Raw genomic sequence first — 26,366 nt, 5'->3', positions numbered from 1 at the left:
GGTTAAGAATATGAAAGTGTATTTAGGTGCTTTGGGCATAGGACCTATGACTTACAATCTTACATGGACCCAACCTTCAAAAAGCTTGTAGTACAGTAGTCAAAATAAGCTTATTTATAACTCTAACGGTAGAAAATAATGCTTTATTAGATTGTGCTGATAAAGTCCTATGGGACATGGAGGAAAAAGATTACTTTGAGTGGATGAACCATCAGTCTCTCCCTCTTAGAGCCTCAACCAGGGATATGTGCTGATAACTAGACTGTACGCTTGAGAGAAACTTTAGAGAAGTGAACAAGGAGGGGAAAGATCTGAGGTTCGATGGGTTAAATTCTACCACTGGGACTTGACCATGTTATAAAACTTCTGGGCCTCTATATCCTCATCTAGAAAAAGAAAATGATAGTATCTGCCGTGATTTAATAACAGAACTATCATTAGGATCCATCTGGATAGTGTTTGTAGAAGGTATTTTCAAAAACTCAAAAAAAAAAGTGATGCAAATATTAGGGATTGCTATGACACAACATTTCATTTATCTTGCCTGACTATGTTTAGGCAAGTAAAGGCCAAATTTTTTTGACTTTTAGTAATCGCCTTATAGAGACTAAATAGCATTTCAAGATTAGAATGCCTGAATAATATGATGATTATAGGTCTCTTCATTCTCTGTATGTGTGTGTGTGTGTGTGTGTACATGTATGTTAAGAAAAGACAGTCTTTGGACAGCCATCATTATGATCCTATAACAACCGTCTGTTGTAAAGGAAAACTCTTGAAGTGACAGTATTTACACACAGACTTACAGGGACACACACATTTCTTGTTAGTGGAAATTCTTTTCATTGATATTTTTAACATTGGGGAAGCACAGGCTGTTGTCCTTGGAAATACCATAGAGATGTGCTGACAGAATAATATAGGGAAAAAAAGTCCTATTACATATAACTCTGTAGTTATATGGTTAGTGTTTAATATTAGGCAAATATGATGGAAAAAATAAGTCAACTTTGATTTAAAAATTACTTGGATCATAAAAATGACAGTATATAGTTTAATTAAAGCATATTCTCCAGGCCTTCCATAGCTCCCTGTCCTTCTGATTCAGTGGTTCTCAACCTCAGCTACACAGTGGAATTCCCTGGGGAGCTTTAGAATCCCGGTGCCCGGACTGCACCCCTAACCAATTAATTCAGAATCTCTAAGGGTGAGAACCAGTTATCAGTATTTTTAAAGCTCCCCAGGCAATTCCAATGTGCACCCAGTTTGAGATCCACGTCCCCATATCTATTCGTAGTACCATATTGGATTTATAAACTGGAATGCTATTTTTCACTCCAGCTTTGCCTCCTTCATCCTATTTAATCTTACCGAGTTCTGCAGATTCTCCCCGAGCTGTCTTGGTTTAACCCTTACCTTCCCCAGTAAAGCCAGCCTAGCCAAGGCCTTTAAAGCTTCATACCTAGTTTTCTTCATCTGCTGCTAAGTTACTTCAGTCGTGTCCAACTCTGTGCGACCCCATAGACGGCAGCCCAACTGGCTCCCCTGTCCCTGGGATTCTCCAGGCTAGAACACTGGAGTGGGTTGCTGTTTCCTTCTCCAATGCATGAAAGTGAAAAGTGAAAGTGAAGTCGCTCAATGGCATTACCAGACACTTTCAAATAAGTCTTTCAAACAACAGTACAGTTTTGTCATTTCACTTAAGACCCTATACTGCTTTGGCATCCTGAAATCCAGGATCCTTTCTAACCAGACTTTATTTAAATGATGAATCCTCCAATTGCTTCTATTTCTTATTGCAACATTTTACAGCTGGGAAGGAATTGAAGGTTTAGGAAGATGAGTTGTAAAACTCTTTTCTCCTGTAATCCTGAGATTCTGTAGAGGAGCCTTGAAGCAGGCACCACGGAGGGAGAGGCTAACAAGAGGCATGTCTGGGTTCACTGTTGCCCCAACTCCAGCCCTTAAGGCAGCTGGAGCAGATCCATGCTGGTTCCTTCATATATTGGGGTCAGGCTTAAGATTTCATTAGAGCCAAAAAGAGTAAAAAAAAAAAAAAAAAAAAACGAACAACGTTGAAAACCATGAAATCTGATCCTCTCATTTCATATGACTGGAAACTAAGGCTCAGAGAAGTAAAGTTACTCAACCAAAGCCATACAGCTGAAATCTGCCCTTTGTTCCATCTAGTGTGATCTCTCCATGCTCTCTGAAAAATAAGAAGAGATATCGTCATACTAGCTCTTGACACAGGGCCTTGCACATACTGGTATTTGTCAAATACTTGTTGAATGAACGCTTGAATGAATGCTATTTTGCACTTCTCTGTTTCTGTTCATGCTGTTACCATAAAAGCACCCCCTTTTAAAAAGAGATGCTTTTCATATATAAAAGCAAGCCCTCAAGGCATATCTCACCCTACTTCTGCCTCCAAGTCTTTCCTTACAGCCATGATTTGTAAAAGTAACTTATTGGGTTATATTTTAACCTTTCTAAAATACTGTCTTATTCTCTATTTTCTGTGTCTGCTCTTCTCTATAACAAGATTGAACATCTGTACCTTAAGTGCTAGATTTTTGCCATGCGCCCCTTTCCTGTTTCCTCCAGTATAATGAAAGTCGCTTAGTCATGTTGGACTCTTTGCCACCCCATGGACTCTACAGTCCATGGAATTCTCCAGGCCAGAATACTGGGGTTGGTAACCTTTTCCTTCTCCAGGGGATCGTCCCAACCCAGGGATCGAACCCAGGTCTCCCGCACTGCAGGCGGATTCTTTACCAGCTGAGCCACAAAGGGAAGCACTCCTCCAGCATGAGTTCAGGTCAGTCGTTCAGTCGTGTCCGACTCTTTGTGACCCCATGGACTGCAGCACACCAGGCTTCCCTGTCCATCACCAACTCTTAGAGCTTACCCAAACTCATGTCCATTCAGTTGGTGATGCCATCCAACCATCTCTTCTTCTGTCATCGCCTTCTCCTCCCACCTTCAATCTTTCCCAGCAGCAGGGTCTTTTCAAATAAGTTAGTTCTTCACATCAGGTGGCCAAATATTGGAGTTTCAGCTTCAGCATCCATCCTTCCAATGAATACTCAGGACTGATTTCCTTTAGGATGCACTGGTTGGATCTTCTTCAACCCAAGAGACTCTCAAGAGTCTTCTCCAACACCACAGTTCAAAAGCATCAATTCTTTGGCACTCAGCTTTCTTTATAGTCCAACTCTCACATTCATACATGACTACTGGAAAAACCAAAGCTTTGACTAGATGGACCTTTGTTGCAAAGCAGTGTCTCTGCTTTTTAATGTGCTATCTAGGTTGGTCATAACTTTCTTTCCAAGCAGTAGTGTCTTTCAATTTCATGGCTGCAGTCACCATCTGCAGTGATTTTGGAGCCCCCCCAAAATAAAGGCTGTCACTCCTCCAGCATAGTCAGAGCTTCATACATGCATGGTTGGGTTGGATTGCTGGATTTCCCTGAATCTGTACTCCAGTTTCTGTGCCCCTCATAATCACAGCCACAGTGCTTGTACTCAGTCATGTTGGACTCTCCAGGCTCCTTTGTCATCGATTTTTTCAGGCAAGAATACTCGAGTGGGTTATCATTTCCTCGTCCGGGGGAATCTTCTTGACCCAGGGATCGAACCTGTGTCTCTTGCATTCCCTGCTATTAATGATAGTAATTAAAACCCATTAGAATCAAATGTCTCAAAATATGAAGTCTGAACTTTTACTCAGCATAAGAAATGCCCTTTTCTTTAGGAATTGAACAAATGGAATTTTTATATCCACAAAATGCCTTTCCCATTAAAATAAACTCACATTCCTTTCATTTTGACCTCTCTCTCTCTTGTGTGTGTGTGTGTGTGTGTGTTTTCTTTTCCCCTTTTAAGCAGAAAATTGCAACAGGAAAAGAAAGTAGATTAAATAATTTGTTGTCTGCCAGAATTGTTTTTTCTTGAGGTCTCTAAGTCCTCTCAGTCTTGGGCACTTAGCAGAGTGGCCCCTAAGAACAAGGCCAAACTGCAGCTTCATGGGAAAAAAATTGGGAAATGTCCAGTCGAGTGTAAGCCAACTCACAGTTGCCTTCCTTGTTCAAAGCCACATTTCTGGCTGGATCAGCTGGAATTTTCTTTTGAAGAAAAGAGTGTTCCTGGCTGGGTTTCAGGTCCTTTTCTTCACAGCAGTCATTCTAGAATTCTCCACAGAGTTATTCATAAGCCAGTAGGAAAAGTGATTCTGTCATTTTCCCTGCAAAAGTATTCAAATGAATGTTGTGTCCCTTCTACATTTACACCTTTGATGACCGTCCCACTAAAAGTTCATCTTTATCTTCTTCCTTAGACCAGTACTGTCTGTTCAGTAAGATTCCATGACAAGCGGCTCAAGCACTTAGAATTCTTGGTATTATTTGCTTTAGGGTAGTAGTCTTTCCATTTTTTCACTGACATTCATGCACTAGTTCATTCAACAACTATTTTTTGACCCCCACAGAGAAGCAACAAAATACTTAAGAAAATGGACTTGTATCTGAGCTCTTGAATTTACTTGATGTTTGAACATGGACGTATGGCTTACTTTCTCCAGACCTCAGTTTTATTATCTGTAAAGTGATGATAATAATAGTATTACTTGAAATCATTGTGAGGAATACGTAATTTCTGCGCGTGTCTTAGCATAGTGACTGGCACCAGTTGTGTGTTCAAATATTGTGTCACTCTTATGGCACATACAAGTTCTCTACTAGACAGCCTGCTAAGTATACCAGAACCAATAAGATGTATTTCTTGCTCCTGGGTAGCTCAAAGTCTAGTGAGGGAGACATCTAGGTAGATATAGTTCTATAGAAAATAAAAAGTACCATAATCAAGTGGGGCTTCCCTGGTGGCTCCGATGGTAAAGAATCTGCCTGCAATGCAGGAGACCCAGGTTCGAGTCCTGGGTCAGGAAGACCCCTGGAGAAGGGAATGGCCACCCGCTCTAGTATTTTTGCCTGAAGAATTCCATGGACAGAGGAGCCTGTAGAGCTGTAGTCCACAGGGTCACAAAGAGTCAGACAATACTGAGCAACTTACACACACACACACAATCAAGTTATGTGCAGTCGGCTAGGTGGGAGCCAAAAGAGGGTACATCTTACTCTCTAGGGGAGGAAGGAGTTGGGGAAAGCACAGAGAGGTGATGGTTTATCTGAATTTGAAGAACATAGAGGCAGTTGCTAAGTGATAGGGTACAAGGTGGAATGAGAATGTGTAGCATGTAAGCATGTGCAAAGCATAGAACATGAAGGAGAATGACATCACCTCCAAAGAGCAAGTCAGTTCCACGCTTGCAGTATGAGGGATGACGGGAGATGAGATTGGGCTTTTGCTGATGTAAGCCTGCTCCCTTGACTGTTGTTCCCCTACCTATTGCTAAAGAACTGAAACCACCCAGAAGGGGAATCCAGAGGGAGTTCTGCAGTGAGTGTGTGGTGCCATTACCATAGCTACAAAACACAGATAGCAAAAATCTCAAAAGGGGATGGAAAGACTGGTAGAAGGACAAAGAAGGTCAAGCAGTATGGGGAAGGAGACTCTTGTACCTTAATTTTGGAGACGATCCCACATTTTGATAGGTACACTCACTACTGCTTTGTTTTTATGCCTATGGAACCCCTGCTGCTGCTGCTGCTGCTGCTGCTAAGTCGCTTGGTCTCAAAAGTCAGACTATTTTAGAAAAGTGCTCCTGGAACTTTAGAAACAAATTCCCTTTAGGGAAACTTGCTTTCCATGAAATAAAGAGACCATGCAGTACAGTGGAATCATTCTACTCTTTAGACTTAGAACATCTAGGACCTGGAATTGATTCTTCTGTTGACAAACTTTGTGCCCTTTCCTAAATATTGGGCATCAGACTTCTCTTGTGTCAAAGGAAGGGCATATATCAGACAATGTAGAAGTTGATTTCAGTTCTTAAGCTCTGTTGTTCAAAGTTTCTCAAATATACATTGTTTAAAAAATAGCATGTTGGAACTTTTAGTGAATGTAGACATTGAGACAGATAATACAGGACAAATACTATCTTTTTGTTAAGGACAAGTTCTGAGAAACTGAAGCAAAGAGGCATTTTAACAGGGGTGGGAAAATAGCCTTAAATTATATGCAGTAACAGTAAGGAACCAAGAAAAATTGAGCCTTTAAACCACGTTGCTCCTCATATACACACCCAGTAACACAGAAATGTTGGTTTGAAAAGATAAAACTATTATAGGAGGGTAGAAAGTTAGACTGGCTTCCCAGTTGCCACCAGTTGGTAAAGAATTCTCCTGCCAATGCAGGAGACAGATGCAAGAGACATACATTCTATCCCTATGTAGGGAAGGTGACCTGAAGAAGGAAATGGCAATCCACTCCATTATTCTTGCCTGGGAAATCCTGTGGACTGAGGAGCCGGCAGGCTATAGTCCATGAGGTCTCAGTTGGACGCGAGTGACCAAACATACATGGAGAAAGTTAGACTATTATAAGGAAAGACATAGATAAAAATAAAACTGATACATTTAAAAAAGTAGGACCCACAGGTTAGCTCAAACACTATATATTTTAATATTCTTTTATAGCCCCCAGTCTTTATCCAAGGGCCACTAACCTATATTGTAAGTTATACAGAGGTCACACACAGGGTAACTGATCCTTTGTAGAATTTGAGCCATTCCTCCCTCATTCCATTAAAATATATTTTCTTTGTCATGTATATACCATGTGATATTGTGTTTATAAATACCTAACGTCTTATGAAGCTCTAATACATTTAACTTCAAGGTATTAGAATATACTAACAGTTCAGTTCCATTCAGTCACTCAGTTGTGTCCGACTCTTAGCAACCCCATGGATTGCAGCACGCGCGGCCTCCCTGTCCATCACCAACTCCCGGAGTTCACCCAAACTCATGTCCATTGACTCGGCAATGCCATCTAATCATCTCATCCTCTGTTGTCCCCTTCTCCTCCTGCCCTCAATCTTTCCCAGCATCAGGGTCTTTTCAAGTGAGTCACCTCTTTGCATTAGGTAGCCAAAGTATTGGAGTTTCAGCTTCAACATCAGTCCTTCCAATGAACAGTCAGGACTGATTTCCTTCAGGATGGACAGGTTGGAGCTCCTTGCAGTCCAAGGGAGTCTCAAGAGTCTTCTCCAGCACCACAGTTCAGAAGCATCATTCTTTGACACTTAGTTTCTTTATAGTCCAAAATCTCACATCCATACATGACTCCCGGAAAGACAATAGCCTTGACTAGATGGACCTTTGTTGACAAAGTAATGTCTCTGCTTTTTAATATGCTGTCTAGGTTAGTCATAACTTTCCTTCCAAGGAGTAAGCGTCTTTTAATTTCATGGCTGCAGTCACCATCTGCAGTGATTTTGGAGCCCCAAAAAATAGTCATCCACTCTTTCCCCTTCTATTTGCCATGAAGTGATGGGGCCGGATGCCATGATATTAGTTTTCTGAATGTTGAGCTTTAAGCCAACTTTTCCACTCTCCTCTTTCACTTTCATCAAGAGGCTCTTTAGTTCTTCTTTACTTTCTGCCATATGGGTGGTGTCATCTGCATATCTGAAGTTGTTGATATTTCTCCCAGCAATCTTGATTCCAGCTTGTGCTTCATCCAGCCCAGCGTTTCTCATGATGTACTCTGCATATAAGTTAAATAAACAGGGTGACAATATACAGCCTTGACATACTGCTTTCCTGATTTGGAACCAGTCTGTTCTATGTCTAGTTCTCACTGTTGCTTCCTGACCTGCATACAGATTTCTCAGGAGGCAGGTCAGTGGTCTGGTATTCCCATCTCTTTCAGAATTTTCGGTAGTTTGTTGTGCTCCACACAGTCGGCTTTGGCATAGTCAATAAAACAGAAATAGATGTTTTTCTGGAACTCTCTTTTTCCATGATCCAGCGGATGTTGGCAATTTGATCTCTGGTTCTTCTGTCTTTTCTGCTGGTTCTATAACCAGCTTGAACATCTGGAAGTTCGCAGTTTATGTATTGCTGAAGCCTAGCTTGGAGAGTTTTGAGCATTGTGTGAGATGAGTGCAATTGTGCGGTAGTTTGAGCATTCTTTGGCATTGCCTTTCTTTGGGATTGAAATGAAAACTGACCTTTTCCAGTCCTGTGGCCACTGCTGAGTTTTCCAAATTTGCTGGCATATTGAGTGCAGCACTTTCACAGCATCATTTTTTAGGATTTAACTAGCTCAACTGGAATTCCATCACCTCCATTTCTTGCTCCACTTTGTTCGCAGTGATGCTTCCTAAGGCCCACTTGACTTCACATTCCAGGATGTCAGGCTCTAGGTGGGTTTTCACACCATCATGCTTATCTGGGTCATGAAGATCTTTTTTGTACAGTCCTTCTGTGTATTCTTGCCACCTCTTCTTAATATTTTCTGCTTCTGTTAGGTCCATACCGTTTCTGTCCTTTATTGTGCTCATCTTTGCATGAAATTTTCCCTTGGTATTTCTAATTTTCTTGAAGAGCTCTCTAGTGTTTTCCATTCTATTGTTTTCCTCTATTTCTCTGCATTGATCACTGAGGAATGCTTTCTTATCTCCTTGCTGTTCTTTGGAACTCTGCATTCAAATGAGTATATCTTTCCTTTTCTCCTTTGCTTTTGGTTTCTCTTCTTTTCACAGCTATTTGTAAGGCCTCCTCAGACAGCCTTTTTGCCTTTTTGCATTTCTTTTTCTTGGGAATGGTCTTAATCCCTGTGCCTTGTACAGTGTCACGAACCTGTGTCCATAGTTCATCAGGCACTCTGCCTATCAGATCTAGTCCCTTAAATCTATTTCTCACTTCCACTGTATAATTGTAAAGGATTTGATTTCAGTCATACCTGAATGATCTAGTGGTTTTCCCTACTTCCTTCAATTTAAGTCTGAATTTGGCAATAAGGAGTTCATGATCTGAGCCACAGTCAGCTCCCTGTCTTGTTTTTGCTGACTGTATAGAGCTTCTCCATCTTTGGCTGCAAAGAATATAATCAATCTGATTTTGGACAGTTACTGAATTGTTGTTTGCAGTGGTGTAGAATAACACAAGTGACTAAATAGCCACAGTCTAGTTTTTGAAGAACAGATTATTCCAGACAAATTCAGTTTTCTTTCATGGTAAAAATGACAGGCCATGTATTATGTGTAGTAGATGGTGAGTTGGGATAAAATAATATGATATCTTAAATTTCACATGGTGTCATCACTGAACTGGACATAAAATTTTGTTTTATTGTTGGGTTGATTTTTACTCACTAGGGAGTAGCTAGCGTCCTTAAGTTGTTATCCGTGATTTGCTTACATTTTCACATCAGGTAGCCCAAGTATTGGAGTTTCAGCTTCAGTATCAGTCCTTCCAGTGAATATTCAGGACTGATTTCCTTTAGGATTGACTGGTTGGATCTCCTTGCAGTCCAAGGGACTCTCAAGAGTCTTCAGTACTTGGCCCACCTGATGTGAAGAACTGACTCATAGGAAAAACCCTGATGCTGGGAAAGATTGAAAGTGGGAGGAGAAGGGGACAACAGAGGACAAGATGGTTGGATGGCATCACTGATGTGATGGACATGAGTTTGAGTAAACTCTGGAAGTTGGTGATGGACAGGAAGCCTGGTGTCCTGAAGTCCATGGGGTCGCAAAGAGTTGGACGCAATTGAGTGACTGAACTGACTGACTGACTTACATTTAGGAAAGTATCCCAAGGACATTATCCATTGTCTTCCCTGGTGGCTCAGACAGTGAAGAAGGTGCCTCAGACAGTGCAGGAGGACCCGAATTTGATCCTTGGGTCAGGAAGATCCCCTGGGGAAGCAAATGGCAACCCACTACAGTATTCTTGCCTGGAGACTTCCATGGACAGAGGAGCCTGGTGGGCTACAGTCCATGGGGTCACAAAGAGTCGGTCACGACTGAGCAACTAACACATACATACACAGAAAAGTATTCAAGAAGATAGTCCATAGTCCAGAATGACTGGTATTATTTGTAAAGATCTCTCAAGGTATGCTTACCAGGTTTTTGAGTGAAGTACTTTATCTTTGATTTTAAATTAATTTTATACTTATTTTCTCAACTATTGGCACTCAATTATAAATTTGCTCCACCACGGTGATTCCAATTAATCATCAGTTAACAAGAAAGTGTGAAAAGGTCTCACAGTCTGCTGCTGCTGCTAAGTCGCTTCAGTCGTGTTTGACTCTGTGTGACCCCATAGATGGCAGCCCACCAGGCTCCCCCATCCCTGGGATTCTCCAGGTAAGAACACTGGAGTGGGTTCCCATTTCCTTCTCCAATGCATGAAAGTGAAAAGTGAAAGTGAAGTCGCTCAGTGTGTCCGACTCTTAGCAACCCCATGGACTGCAGCCCACCAGGCTCCTCTGTCCATGGAAGTCTCCAGGTAAGAGTACTGGAGTGGGGTGCCAGTGCCTTCTCCTCTCACAGTCTAGAGGAGCTTAGGAAGACATGAAGACTAAAAGCAATATGTTATTCTGAATGCAATTCTGGGACAGAAAAGGAACACTGAGTAAAAACTAAAGAAACCTGAATAAAGTATGGACTTCAGTTGATCATAATGTATCAGTATTGGCTCATTGGTTGTGACAAATCTACCACATTAAACTGATGTCAGATATTAAACACAGAAGGAATTAGGTTTTGGGTATACAGGAACTTTATATATTTGCACCTCTTCTCTAAATCAAATATCTAAAATAGCCAATTCTCCCATCCTCTGCCCCTCACCCAGAACTTACTCAGTATATGTTGCATCTTATGTGTGCATATCTAAGAAAAATAAGTATAGAAAAGAAACAGGAAAAGTAGAAGATGAGGGAGAATAAAAATGTCTAAGTGATTTAAACTTACCTGGCTTAATAAAGAGAACAGTGTGTGTGCATGTGTTGGGGGGGAGTTCCAAAAGTTGTTTCTTATTTTATAAAAGGTGTTCACAGATATATCACTGAATAGAAGACAAAAGGAAACAAAATTATATAGAGAGTTTAATTTAGATAAATAGTTTTTTAAATAAAAAGTTGATTTTAAATCAAAATAGCTTGATAAAAAGCAAGCATATATGGGACACTTTCTTAAAAGCTAAGGATTATCTCTTGCACTGTTCTGTATGGTAGTTACTGGTCACGTGTTGCTACTTAAATACAGCTAGTAAAATAAAGATTCAGCCTCCTCATTTGCTCTACCCATATTTCAAATGCTCAGTAGACACATGTGGTTACCATATTGGACACTTCCATTCACATACAGTATGATTTAAGGTAAGCAGGAATTCAGAGGAAAGTGAGAAAATCAGGATTACAGTTTGGTGCTTAATGGATGCATTCATCCATTCATTCCTTATCATATAAAGTACTTCCTATATGCCAGACAATAATAATGAGAATGTTTTTAATAATATATTAATATATTAAATGTTAGCTATGTAAGCAGATACTATTTGACCACATTACATGTATTAACTTCGTTTAATTATCCAACACTTTATCAGATAGATAGTATCATTATTTTCATGTTAACAGGTAAAGAGACTGAGGCTCAGATAGAGTAAAACAGCTTTTTCATGGTCGCCCACCAAGTGTTAGCATTAGGCCCTTGTGCTCCAAGCCAGATGTGTCTGACTCCAGACTCCAAGTTCTTAATTGCTGTGCTTTATTGCCGCTACCCTAAACTGTGCAGGGTCTTGAAAATACAATGAAGAACAATGAACACCATCCCTGCCCCAGAGAGCATATAGTTTTAACCAATCTGAGCTTCAGTTTCCTCCTTGCAGGTTGGGATAAGTTATGGCACAGTGTAGCTTTGTTGCTAGATCTTTTTATAAATCCCAGGCAATTAAATGCAGGCTTTAATGAAGCTAGTACATGTAACTGGCAATGTGATTTCTGAACATCTTTTCTCCTTGGGAAAGGCATAGTAATCGTGGAGAGTTCACTGAACTTGCGCTCATGCACTAGAATCTTTGGGAAAGGCACAGACTAGGATAAGATGAAGACAAAAAAAATGGACTGTGTTTATATTCTGGGCTTAAAAATTCCCCTTGTTCAGAGGAGAATCAGCTGTCAGGTTCAACTTACTACAGGAAACAGTAGAAATGAAGTCTGTTTCTGTAGCTCTGTCCCCTTGGGGACCCAGTGTCTCACAAGTACGCTTCTATTTGAAGAAAGCCTTAAGTGAATCCCACATCCCAAGGTAGATGTTTATTTACACTTTGCAGAGCAAGTTCCATGGCGCCACATTTAGGGCAAGTTAATTCTAAGACTGCCTACTTCCGTCTCTTTGAAATAAGGGACTTCATTTTATTTTGAATACTCTTCCTCTATCATAAGCTATTTAATTACTGTCCTCCCACAAACATTTATGTTTTCTAACCAGAAACTCTAAGCAGTTGTGTGTTAGCATTAAAAATACATCAATAATGTAATGTGTAACTTTGTGGTTCCCTATTGTACTTCATTAATTTTTTTCCCCTCTTTGGAAAGATACACAAATCACAGTTTATAGAAATTAAGGTAGAATAAATCCCATTGCCAAGGAGATGTGCAGAGTGAGAGAGGCTGAAAGAGCTTACAGTTTCCCCAAAATATGTGATTAGTACAAAGAAGCCACTAAACTGAAGGGTCTGCACCCAAGAGACAAGCCATATAATCATTTGACTCTATTACTAATGGAAAAGTGTACACATAGCTCTACACATCAGTAGTACTTTTTGTTACTGTTGTCATTATCGTTTTAGTTGTTTTGTTATGCTGGCAGAAGCCTGGAAACAAAACAGTGACCACAACACTTTGTTTTTCACATAGAGGATTTTCTTGAATTTCCATGAGGGCATATATAGATGCTTAATCAACCCCACATATTTGTGAAGCACCTATTGTGTGTGAGACACTTACTAAACCCCTCTAGAAGCTTACAGTCTAATTAGAGGAGACATAGGATATACACTCAAAGATAAGCAAGGCATTCAAACCTTTCTTATAGATTCTCAGTAGGGGCATTTCATTCTATAAACATGTGTCCCAAGCTCCTCCTCTAGTGTCTTGGCTTTCTGAAGGTTATCATAGATCCATAGATGTGAAAATTTCTATAATAAGTCTTGGCAGGCAGATTAAGGATTCTCCTCTTTAACAAAGCTAATCAGGCGGAACTTAAAAAAAAATGTTACATTAGAACCACTGAAATAACTTCTATCTCATTGTAAAAATTTTTTTTTAAATTCTACATTATGATTGAAGAGTGAAGGAAAAAAAAGGAGAGAGGGAGATAACTCTGACCTGGGAACTAGCACAATAGATCTTAAGGAACTTCAAAGTAAAACAATTATCTCTGTAACACGGGTGATTTGGAATCTCTTTGTTAGCCATTTATGACAGATGTGTAATACTTTGACATTAATTTAGACACTGGCATTCCTAGAATCTTGCCATACTGCCAGGATATTTCTGTCTCAATAATATATTGATTATATTATTGTAATGAGTTGGCCAGTGACTCATAGTTACAAAGAAATTATACTAAATTTATCTGAGGGAAGTAATGATGAAAACTTCAGAATTATTATATGCATGTCTCATATCCTTGTCATATTAACACTCACCTATTGTGTGACTTGGCATTAGTCTATGCTTTTTAATGTGAATCAGAAGCTGTGAGTAATTCATTGATGTTATATAGTACTTAATACATTGATGTGGTGCTTAAAATATAGTAAAAATCCTCTTCAGCTATTAAAAGACTACAGGAAAATTTAGATACATGAAATTTTCATTCTTGGTTGCTGTCCTGAGAATGCATTTAAAACTATGTGGCCACTTTTGGCAGTTGCCTTTTAGTTGTTTCTATGTGGACCCTGATGAGGAGACAGGTGAGAGGTAACTGTGAATATGTTATAAATTATCAGTTTGTTCTTAAATCATGAGGCAGACGCTGGAACAGTTTGTCAGGAGGTATCCACCATTGAGCTCTGAGTTCAGATTATACATGTTGCCAAGACTAAATGCTTGTTTGGGATGTACTCATGATCAAAGCCAACTTTTTCACTCTCCTCTTTCACTTTCATAAAGAGGCTCTTTAGTTCTTCTTTGCTTTCTGTGATAAGGGTGGTGTCATCTGCATATCTGAAGTTGTTGATATTTCTCCCAGCAATCTTGATTCCAGCTTGTGCTTCATCCAGCCCAGCGTTTCTCATGATGTACTCTGCATATAAGTTAAATAAGCAGGGTAATAATATACAACCTTGGTGTACTCCTTTTCCTATTTGGAACCAGTCTGTTGTTCCATGTCTAATTCTAACTGTTGCTTCCTGACCTGCAGACAGATTTTTCAGGAGGCAGGTCAGGTGATCTGGTATTCCCATCTCTTACAGAATTTTCCATAGTTTGCTGTGATCCACACAATCAAAGGCTTTGGCATAGTCAATAAAGCAGAAATAAATGTTTTTCTGGAACTCTATTGCTTTTTGGATGATCCAGCGGATGTTGGCAATTTGATCTCTGGTTCCTCTGCCTTTTCTAAAACCAGCTTGAACATCTGGAAGTTCATGGTTCACGTATTGCTGAAGCCTGGCTTGGAGAATTTTGAGCATTACTTTGCTAGTGTGTGAGATGCGTGCAATTGGGCAGAGGTTTGAGCATCCTTTGGCATTGCTTTTCTTTAGATTGGAATGAAAACTGACCTTTTCCAGTTCTGTGGCCACTGCTGAGTTTTCAAAATTTGCTGACATATTGAGTGCAGCACTTTCACAGCATCATCTTTCAGGATTTGAAATAGCTCAACTGGAATTCCATCACCTCCACTAGCTTTGTTCGTAGTGATGCTTTCTAAGGCCCACTTGATTTCACATTCCAGGATGTCTGGCTCTAGGTGAGTGATCACACCATCGTGATTATCTGGGTCATGAAGATCTTTTTTGTATAGTTCTTCTGTGTATTGTTGCCACCTCTTCTTAATATTTTCTACTTCTGTTAGGTCCATACCATTTCTGTCCTTTATTGAGCCCATCTTGTATGAAATGTTCTCTTGGTATCTCTCATTTTCTTGAAGAGATCTCTAGTGTTTCCCATTCTATTGTTTTCCTCTATTTCTTTGCATTGATCACTGAGGAAGGCTTTCTTATCTCTCCTTGCTATTCTTTGGAACTCTGCATTCAAATGGGCAGATCTTTCCTTTTCTCCTTTGCCTTTCACTTCTCTTCACAGCTATGTGTAAGGCCTCCTCAGACAACCATTTTGCCTTTTTGCATTTCTTTTTCTTGCAGGTGGTCTTAATCCCTGCCTTCTGTACAGTGTCAGGAAACTCCGTCCATAGTTCATCAGGCACTCTGTCTATCAGGTCTAATCCCTTAAATCTATTTCGCACTTCCACTGTATAATCTTAAGGGTTTTGATTTCGGTCATACCCGAATGGTTTAGTGGTTTCCCCTACTTTCTTCAATTTAAGTCTGAATTTGGCAATAAGGAGTTAATGAGCTGAGCCACAGTCAGCTCCCAGTCTTGTTTTTGCTGACTCCTGAGCTTCTCCATTTTTGGCTGCAAAGAATATAATCAATTTGATTTTGGTATTGCCCATCTGTGATGTCCATGTGTAGAGTCTTCTCTTGTGCTGATGGAAGAGGGTGTTTGCTATGACCAGTGTGTTCTCTTGGCAAAACTGTTAGCCTTTGCCCTACTTCATTCTGTACTCCAAGGTCAAATTTGCCTGTTACTCCATGTATTTCTTGACTTCATACTTTTGCATTCCAGTCCCCTGTGATGAAAAGGACATCTATTTTGGTGTTAGTCCTAGAAGATCTTGTAGGTCTTCATAGACCCGTTCAACTTCAGCTTTTTCAGCATTACTGGTTGGGGCATAGGCTTGGATTACTGTGATATTAAATGGTTTGCCTCGGAAACAGAGATCTTTCTATTGTTTTTGAAATTGGATCCAAGTATTGCATTTTGGACTCTTTGTTGACTATGACGGCTACTCCATTTCTTCTAAGGGATTCTTGCCCACAGTAGTAGATATAATGGTCATCTGAGTTAAAGTCACCCATTCCAGTCCATTTTAGTTCGCTTTATTTTTAGGGGGGCTCCAAAATTACTACAGATGGTGACTGAAGCCCTGAAATTAAAAGATGATTGCTCCTTGGAATAAAAGTTATGACCAACCTAGACAGCAGTTAATAAGCAAAGATATTACTTTGCGAAGAAAGGTCCATCTAAGTCAGAGCTTTGGTTTTTCTATCAGTCATGTATGGAAATGAGAGTTGGACTGTAAAGAAAGTTGAGCTCCAAAGAATTGATGCTTTTGAACTGTGGTGTTGGAGAAGATTCTTGAGACTGCCTTGGACTGCAAGGAGATCCAACCAGTCCATCCTAAAGGAAATCAGTCCTGAATATTCATTGGAAGGACTGATGCTGGAGCTGAAACTCCAATACTTTGGCCACCCGACGCAAAGAAGTGACTCATTTGAAAAGGCCCTGATGCTGGGAAAGACTGAAGGCGGGAGGAGAAGGGGAGACAGAGGATGAGATGGTTGGATGACATCACCAACTCAATGGACATGAGTTTGAGTAAGCTCTGGGAATTGGTGATGGACAGGGAGGCCTGATATGCTGCAGTCCATGGGGTTGCAAAGAGTCGGACATGACTGAGCAACTGAACTCAACATGGTCAAAAGTTCATTTTCTGTGTTTTGTTGTTACTATTTATAGTGTGTACCACTTCTGATAGCTCTGCCCTGTATCTTACATGGCACCTACAACATGCATGGTCTGTTCAACCCCTTTAAATAGTTAGTATGCTCTGGAGGTTGATTTCTTTTGTTTGCCTCTTTTTTTTTTTTTTTTTTTGGCAGTCTACTACCCATAAACCCTTCACCTGTGCTACACATGGAACATCTGCTGATTGCTAAAGTTAGAAAAATTGGTGACAGCAGTTAACAAGTTTACATGCCACACCTTCACTCACAGAAAAGGGGCACACTGCATCTCCAGGCCATCCCAGGCTGGTGCAGTACCTTGTAAAATACTGTTTGCCAAGTCATGCCAGCTGGGTAGATAATGTGAGTCATCATGTTCTCACAGTCTCACAGAGACTCTCATCATGAGTCTCACAGTTCCTATTCCAGTCTGATCTTGATGTTACGGTTGGTTAAGTATTATTGATGAACCAATCATGTTTCTAAAATAAACCAATAGCATTCTTTCTCAAAAAAAAAAAAAAAAAGCAATCTCTACCACAGATGACAGTGATGTTATAAAGGCCGAAATCCTTTTCTCTTTTCCAAGTTCAGGTCACTGTATTGTGCATCTACATTAGGCGTTTAGTGTATTTTGAGGAGGATATCAGTTACTAAAAATACTTTGTTATAAAAGATAAACGTTCACGGTGGCATCATTACACTATATATTTGCCACTAAGTTGAATAAGGTAGTTTAATTATTTTGTGCAATTAAGGAATTTGTTTTTATGGGCTTTGTTTTGTTTTGTTTGCTTCTAAACAGTCAAGAGCTTAATTTTAAAAAACCATCTTACTCTGTTCTAACCTAAAGTTGCCAGCTGACATTGCTAAACACTGCGTCAACTGTTAACATGGCATCATTTTAATATTTGACATAATCCTTTGTGTCAGCTGAAATTTAAAAGGGATCACATTTATTTTAATATCATTATAAAATTATTGTAGCGCACCCTAGCAGATCACTCTAGTTTTACTAAAGTCAGGCTTTTCTGTCCATCAGAGTTACCTTTTTGCACATCTTTATCTATCCAATAGAAAAATATAAGTCTTTGATAATAATTACTATTTTTACTTAGATATTCAATTAATGTACAAACCATTTGAACACCCTTTGCTTCCTGTAAAAAAGTAGGTATCAATACTTCCTTCAGGAAACACTAGAAGACTATATGAATAGGTATTTATCTTTTCTTTTATTAAATCATTCACATTTGTGTTATAAGGGTAGCCATTTTTAATCCAAAATCCTGGATATTTAGAAGAGATTTTGTTGCTAAGGAAGTAGACCTTAATATACATTAGTTTTGTTTCTTTGAGAGTTTGCTCAGCAGATTATGATTTTTGAAATGTTTGTCATCTCTGGAAGAAAGCCACAAGAATAACTTGAGATGTAGTATCCCTAAAAGGAAGTAGCCTTACTCAGTCTTACTGTGACTGACAGGTTGGTTATAGAATGTGCCATTTCATTTTATCTTCAATCTACAAATTTTAAAATGAAATTTTCTTTTAAAATTCATAATTATAACAATTGGAGATTCATTCACACAATCATTGCTCTTATTTCTTGGTTTCTAAAAGTGAAAGTATTTTGTTGTTATCAGGTGTATGGATTTATAAGAGTAAGTGAAAGTCACTCAGTCATGTCTGACTCTTTCCGACCCCAAGAATCTTCCAGGCCAGAATACTGGTGTGGGTAGCTGTTCTCTTCTTCAGGGGCTCTTCCTAACCCAGGGATCAAACCCAGGTCTCCCTCCTTGAAGGTAGATTCTTTACCAGCTGAACCTCAAGGGAAGCCCCATGGATTTATAAGAGAATGTACCCCAAAATGTGAGGGAAAAAATGACAATTATATATCGAGTGATTTTTGACCAAATAGTTTTTCAGTTTAGAAATATAGATAAATAGAAGTACTACTTAAATTGATTAATACAAGAGATGCCTTTTCTTTGCTTTAATATGTATTAGGAGGTTTGTTAACTATGCTGCTAGGAAATTCTTTCTGAAATCGGTCTTAAATTTCATCTATGTTTTACCCAGTTTTAAGCCTTGCTTCAAATAGAAATAGAAAGTAATGTTTATTTTTTTTTTTAATCACTGTGTAATATTGTTTTCGGAGAAGGCACTGGCAACCCACTCCAGTACTCTTGCCTGGAAAATCCCAGGGACAGAGGAGCCTGGTAGGCTGCAGTCCATGGGGTTGCTAAGAGTCGGACACGACTGAGCGATTTCACTTTCACTTTTCGCTTTCATGCATTGGAGAAGGAAATGGCAACCCACTCCAGTGTTCTTGCCTGGAGAATCCCAGGGACAAAGGAGCCTGATGGGCTGCTGTCTATGGGGTCACACAGAGTCGGACACGACTGAAGCGACTTAGCAGCAGCAGCAGCAGCAATATTGTTTTATGGTTGCTTATGAAAAGCTGGGATACTGCTTGAATAAGGCTTCATTCCTATCTACTTTTAGACTGTTCATCAGCTAACCATGTCCTTGGATTTTGCTAATTAAATATATTTCCTTACTTGACCTTTCAGTAAAGTTTGACAAAGTTGACCACTGCCTCCTTATTTCATATATTGATTCTTCTTATGGTTGACCATGATCTTCTGGTTTTCTTCCTAGCTTAGTAGTATATCCTTCTCATTATCCTTTACTGATTCATCTTCAGTTTGAAATCTACACGTTGGAGTGTCTCCCAGGGCTTGGCCCTTCTTTTTAACCTACACACTCTGTATGTGATTTCATTCAGCCTCATGGTGTTTTTAAATACCATTTTCAGGGAGCTGATGGCTTCCAAGTATTTGTCTTTTGTCATGATGCCCTTGAAAAACCAGATTTTTGAATCTAACTGCCAAGTGGGCATTTCTACTTAGTTGTCCTATAGATATCTACAAATTGAAGAACACAAATGGGTAACTTTCTCGTCTAGCCAAATTTGCGCCTCTCCCAGCTTTCCCTAACAAAGTAAATAGCACTATTTACTTGTTTGCTAAAACTAAAACCCTCTGAGCTACTCTCAATTGCTGTTTCCCTCAGTTTGAATGCTGATCATCGTAACTATTCTCTTGGCAAAGCATATGGGACAGTTCTTGTCATACAGGGTTAGAAGAAGCCTTTCCCCACCATGCAAACCAATGTGGATAACTCGGTCATTTTCCATTCTATATCAGTTTAATTCTCTGATTACATCTTACCTCTATCAGTCATTTTTCTTTTTTGTTAACTTGTTTATTTTTCTATTTCCTGTGTTATTTGTGGAGGTTTTGTTGTTGTTTCTTTCTCAGAACCCTGTGAGATATTTTGTAAAGTGGTTGTTGAATTAATGACTGTTAGCTGGTTTGTTCATTCATTCATAGTCATAAACACATCCTGAGGACCATTCATGTTCTAGGCATTATGTTAAGGACATAGCATGAACTAAAATGCAATTCTTGCCCTCAAGGGTTTCGCAGTTTAGGGGTGGAGGGAGCTACACAAATAAACAATTACAGTACACTGTGATGAACTCAACAGTGGAAGCCTGTCCAAAGTACAGAGGCAGCTTAGAATAAGATGTGGTTAACTCTCTGAGAGGGTATGGAGTTGGAGGGATCCCAGTGAAGGGAGAAGGATTTACTCCTTAAAGCTCAAGGATTTACTTGTTTTAAAACATGGACTTTTCAAGTAAACGATGGGAAAAGAATAGGGATTTCCAGACTGAGATGCTCGCATATGTCAAGGCACAGTGGTATGCAGTAACTGGGAAATATGTCTCAGCATATGTTCTTGCTCAAACATGGAATGTATGTGGATAACAAAGAGAGTCTAACTGGAAAAGCAGCCAGAGGCAGAAAGGGCCGGACTTTTCCTACTAGGAAGCTTAGTCTTCATCCTGTGGGTCAGCTGACGAATTTTGACATTTTTTAAAGTAGGTAATAAATATGTTTACATTTTAATTTTAAAAAGATATGTTCTTCATAGCAATGGTGTGGGGGAAGAATTCAGAGGCAAGTAAACCAGTCTAGAGGGCAGAGGTGAGACAAGACAAGAGATAAGGCCTGAATGATGCAAATATGTTGGGGATGAAGCAAAAAATATAGAAATAGAGAAGTCTCAGGTGAATGAAAAGTGCTTCGGAGTGGGACTGAAGGGGAGAAGGTGAAGACAGGGTTTCTATCTCCGTATACTGGGCCTCTCCAGCAACACTAACCAAAAAGAGGGTACGGAAAGGAGCACAGATTAATATGGGAATACTTTTTATTTTATAACTACAATATATATTGAGTGACCAAATATGTTAGAGAGACAGAGACAGGGAGACCGTGTCACTGTGCTTGGAACTCTTTCTTAAATGAATTTCGATTTCTCAAGCTGAAGAATTTACAGAAAACCCTCTGTAAACATAATCAGAATTTGTTTTGAAACCCCGAAGTCTAGTCCTAATTTTGCCAGTAGCTAACTCTGTGATTGTAGCATTTCTCCATGCTTTTTTGTGTTGCAATAAGCATTGAAACCTAGAACTCCTGACTTCTGATACACCTTCCTGACCTACCACTCAATGTAACCATTCACATTATCCCCAATCTTGACTCGCCTGTGGTCTTGAAAGCCCATATAACTTTGGGCAGTTGGAGGAGCCAGCTCCTCCTTCGCTGACTTGTCTTTTTAGTGCATAACTCTGTTGGGCATAGGGTTATGCTGAGGAACGAGGAAGAGAGAAAATCAGTGCTCTCTCTCTGTGGTCCTCAAGGGATTCAGAGTGAGTTAATGTAGCCCTTGGTGACTTGGGATTTGCTTGAGAGAGACTCTGCCCTTTATTCCTTCCTGTTCACATTCTTTCTACTACACTCAAGTTTCAAAACCAGACCCAGATGTAGTGATGTGTGATTATAAGGGAAGAGGGTCAACTTCAGTTCTGACATATATTTGCACATCCTGGGGTTTTAAACAAATAAAATGAGTGTTCATTGCTGATTCATGTTTTGCTTTTGGTCCGTAGATCCTTTTCTGCTGCAGTCACATGGCATGCACCATGGTGGCTCTCATCGTATAATGCATTCTGGGTTCTCCTAAATCCTAAAGCACTTTGTAAAAATAAAACCATAGGTCTCATTTTTCTGATGAAGAGAGCAAGGCATAGAGAGGTTTTACAAAGTGATACAACAAATAAAGGGGGAAAAAGAATCCAGGATCATTTTTTTTTTTCACTCTCCATTAAATGATACTCTCTCATGCTTTTCTGTTGTCAAAAGCCCTCTCTACATTCTGTATTGTTAGGTCATCATTTCCTATAGTTTGCACAATACGGTGTATTATGGATTGCCCACAAAGCAGCAGATATGAATTCTTTATAATGGATTTATTCTTTTCAATTTTTTGTCATCTTTGGGCTTAATAGAAATAGTTCAGCATGTTATATTGTGTGATCTGTTCCTAAATAGATAAAAGATTTCTGTGTTTTGAAGGAAACACTTATATTGGTTAATTTGCTGCATTGCCTGCAGGAATGTTAGTCTGTGGGAGGAAAACAACTGCTTCCTGACAAGATTTTCTTTAACTCTGCTAGAAACTCTTATTTTCACAGTAAAATAAAGAGAAGTAATCCATAAACAATTAAAGAACGATATCTTCAGGAATGTTTACCATCCCTCAGCTGGAACATCTAAGAATGTGAACCACAAAGATGTCTTTTCTGACAGGAAGAAAGGCTGTTTCTTAATTCCCTTCCCAGCTTGTAAACCAGAACACCATGGATGGAGGGAGCACACAAATGTGAGCATGGACATTTTCTCCCTAGATAGAAAGTTCCCTGCCTGCTCTTTGGAGAGCAACTAGTCTAACTATAATAGAAAGAGAGTGTGTTTTCCTTAAAGAAATTAAACACCACTGTCCACAATGTGCAAAAGACTGTGAAATTGAAAGTGTGTCCCTGGAGTGGATAAAAAAAATAATAACAATAGTAAATGGCAACTCAAAACAGACCACTGGCAAATAATCCATTATCTTCTGAGTTACTATATAAAACTACTGTTCATTTTGCCAGCCCGATGGGGAAACAGCTCCTACATAAGAGGCAGTCAGTTTAGAAGTGGGAGTTGTTTTCCGTTTCACTTCCAAGGTATCTTCGTGTAAATATCCACTGTCTGGCATACTGATACGATGCAATGTTAAAAGCTCATGTGATTGGTTTGCAGAATTTGAGTTGAATGTGTTTGGCTTGCAGATAGATTTAGAGCTGGTTTAAGCATAGGAAATAGGAAAAGGAATGATATTTTACTACTGGCTGTTCATATGGATAAAAATGGGTAGAAATTTAGACTGTGTTGGAAGGACACCTATGAAGAATAAATGCTAATGGCTGGCTGGCTGGGGTTTTGTGTAGTGAAATTTTAAGTGAACCATAAAATGTAGGGGTTTAATAAACAATACACATTTCTGATAACTTTCCAGAAATGTGGGCCCATGAAAATATACAAAATTATCCTGCATCTCTCTAACAGAAGAGTATCATAGATGAAGCAGTTTTGAAAACCCATTGAAGGAAAGACTGTAAAGGAAGGAAAAACTGTAACAGAGATCTTCAATTCTTATTGTCTTTGCTACTTTTTTTAAATGGGGAGGAAAGCTTGCTGAAAATCTGACCAGAGTTTAAGTCCCCTTAATGCAAATCACAAGGGTTCTATTCCTTTAATTAATAAGACCCACTTCCCCCAATCCCAGGTAGTCAGTCCTAGTTACAGCCAACCTGTCCCCTACCACACAGAGACCCACATGCATATGCATGTAATTACAGATGAGGACATAAATGCTAACTGCCCATAGACAGACCGGACACGACTGAGCGACTTCACTTTCACTTTTCACTTTCATGTGTTGAAGGAAATGACAACCCACTCCAGTGTTCTTGCCTGGAGAATCCCAGGGACAGGGGAGCCTGGTGGGCTGCCATCTATGGTGTCGCACAGAGTTGGACACGACTGAAGCGACTTAGCAGCAGCAGCAGCAGACAACTAACAAATGGTAGTACTGGGGTTTATCAAGTCATGTTTAGTCATTAAACTGTCTTTGCTTTGACTCCTGAGTCACTTGTCTATAGGCCAAAAAGTTTTTGTTTACCGACATTTGAAATTCAGAATAGTTCATCAACAGCTTGTTAGCTTATTCTATGATAACATACTCAGTCTTCATCTGTTCTCCAGCCATTTTAAAAAGATTTTTTTTTCTTAATATATACTCATGGTTTGACTTCCCTGGTGGCTCAGACGATTAAAGTGTCTGCCTACAGTGCGGGAGACCCGGGTTTGATCCCTGGGTCGGGAAGATCCTCTGGAGAAGGCACTGGCAACCCACTGCAGTACTCTTGCCTGGAAAATCCCATGGAATGAGGAGCCTGGTAGGCTACAGTCCATGGGGTCACAAAGAGTCGGACACGACTGAGCGACTTCACTTCACTTCTTCACTCATGGTTTAAAAAGAAGAGAAATAAGAAATTCAAACAACACAAAGGTGTATACAGTAAAAGTAAATCTAATCCTTCCCTGCCCTGGGGTATCCCACCTCAAGGGGTACACACTTTCCCAGTACTGTCCTAGGTCAAAGATTCCTTGTATATGCAAATGGTCATGTATATATCATCCTCCACTTTTCCAGCTTACATAGATGGTAACAGACTATACAACAGAGTTCTGCTTGTTGCGCTTTTCCACTCCAGCTATTAGCAAAATCTCAGTCAGGTCCAACTTGTCCCTCAAAGGTGAAATTATTTGCTGTGTTGTAATATAAGAGGCTGGATGAGATCAAGTCTTTGACTTAGCTCTTTCCCAATTTGTGAAGGATACAATAGTCTCTCTTTGAATCTTTCAGGCATTATTAATTGATATCTTGTCAGCACTTCCATAAATATTTCTATGTGGTAGTGATTTTTCTCATTGAAATGTATGCTGTGACAATTCGGTGTATTTCTCCACCTATTAGATACCATCAGTGAGAAGGGAATGAAGCAACTCTTACTAGGTGCATCGGTTCTTTCATGCCTAAATTGCATTATGCTGCTATGAAAGTTTGGAATAATATAGCACTACACAACCACTTAGGCTACCCAGAGGCCTTGAGAAAACTGATATATCTCCCGAGAGAGGTGACTCTTTTTATACAATAAGATCAAAGGCATGACAAGTTATTTTCCCCTTAATCCTTTTTTTTTTCTCAAATGTGTTACAATATTCAGCCTCCTTTATTTTGTAATTTTCTTGCTCATTAATACATCAGCAATTGCATTTATGAGTTGAAGCTTATTTTTCATCTTGGTGTTTGAATAACATGACTGAAATTGAGTTTTATTACTGTGAGCAGTTGTTAGACATACCAGGCATACCAGGTGTTTCAGTGACAATCTCTGCTAATTTAGTAGAAGGAAAAAAAGTTTCATGTGAGTTTTCACCTAACAAATAATAACCATCTAATTCCCATTGTAAGACATGCTTATACAAGAGCCTGTTCTTTTCACTTTCCTAGAAGCCCATTTGTTTCTCTCCCTTCATAAAGTGACCAAAATATTTCAGGCCACCTGAGATGCTGTTTCAGAGTTAATTCAAGAAATGGGTTTTCATTAGCTTAGATTTAGAATTTCATTTTATACCTGGGGATAGCCTAGGTTTATTCCCGTGCTTCATGAGGGCTTTATCCAGAAGAGTTTCTGGATCACATCTTCCAATTCAGAAAAGTATCTAATTCGATTTTGCATGGGGAAATGCATTTAAAGATTGTTTTGGGTAGTTTTTTTTTACAACTTAATTTTTTTTTTTCTTTTTTGCCTCACTGCATTGCCATGTTGGATCTTTGTTCCCTGACCAGGGATTGAACTCATGTCCCCTTCATTGGAAGCTTGGAGTCTTAACCACTGGACCACTAAGGAAGTCCTGCTTTGGGTATATCTGAGAACAGGATTTCCTAGTAATTTAGGTGGGCTATGGGGTTTAATAACCCTAGTTCCTCTCAAATTATTGAACCAATGGTAGCTATGACAATAGAGCAGTGTACATTCCAAAGTTCTTCTGGAGTCATTTCCTCAAAATATTTCTTTTCCTTTGTTCTGTTTTGATTTTCATCTTGCTTCTCATTTTGTTTCCAAAAAGCAATTTGGGTCTTTGAACAAATCTGTTGAACTTATCATTCCTTCTTTAGATTTTTTGTTTTTGCATAATTACCATAGAATTTCTAATTATTTTTTAGTGGACAGAGAATACATTTATGGTCTGCTTTAAGGATTGGGCACAGGGAAAGATTCATGTGTGCATATAGATGATATGGTTGTCTTGACTCTTTTCTGGCTATGAAACCGTATATTGGGTATAAGGAGCAGATAGTATAAAGAGTTTCTTGATTATTGGATGAATGTTCAGAAACACTCAGCGTAATGTAATTTAGGCATGAAAGAATTGATTCACCTAATAAGAGCTGCTTCGCTGTTCTCACTGATGGCATGCAAGGACAAGTAAGAGAAGCTGGGCATGCTTCCCAAGAAGGGCTGCTTATGTGTACCCACTCCTCAGTGTTCCCATGGCAGACCCTTGGACTGCCACAGCCAGGGTCCTAGCCCTCAGTCCCTTATACACAGATGAACATCCCACAG

The 26,366-nt window shown here is 39.5% G+C and overlaps 1 protein-coding gene across 6 annotated transcripts in view; it reads left to right on the top strand.

Moving 5' to 3' along the window:
* Nucleotides 1-26,366, top strand: part of FIGN (fidgetin, microtubule severing factor) — a 126,733-nt gene that overhangs the window by 52,615 nt on the left and 47,752 nt on the right. The gene's annotated exons all lie outside the window — the stretch shown is intronic.

This window comes from Bos grunniens, chromosome 2 (genome assembly GCF_055505025.1).
Source record: "Bos grunniens cultivar Pamir isolate PY7600 chromosome 2, Bosgru_T2T1.0, whole genome shotgun sequence".
Taxonomy (NCBI): domain Eukaryota; kingdom Metazoa; phylum Chordata; class Mammalia; order Artiodactyla; family Bovidae; genus Bos; species Bos grunniens.
The sequence above is the reverse complement of the archived record's forward strand: the minus strand, read 5'-3'. Positions and strand labels throughout refer to the sequence as shown.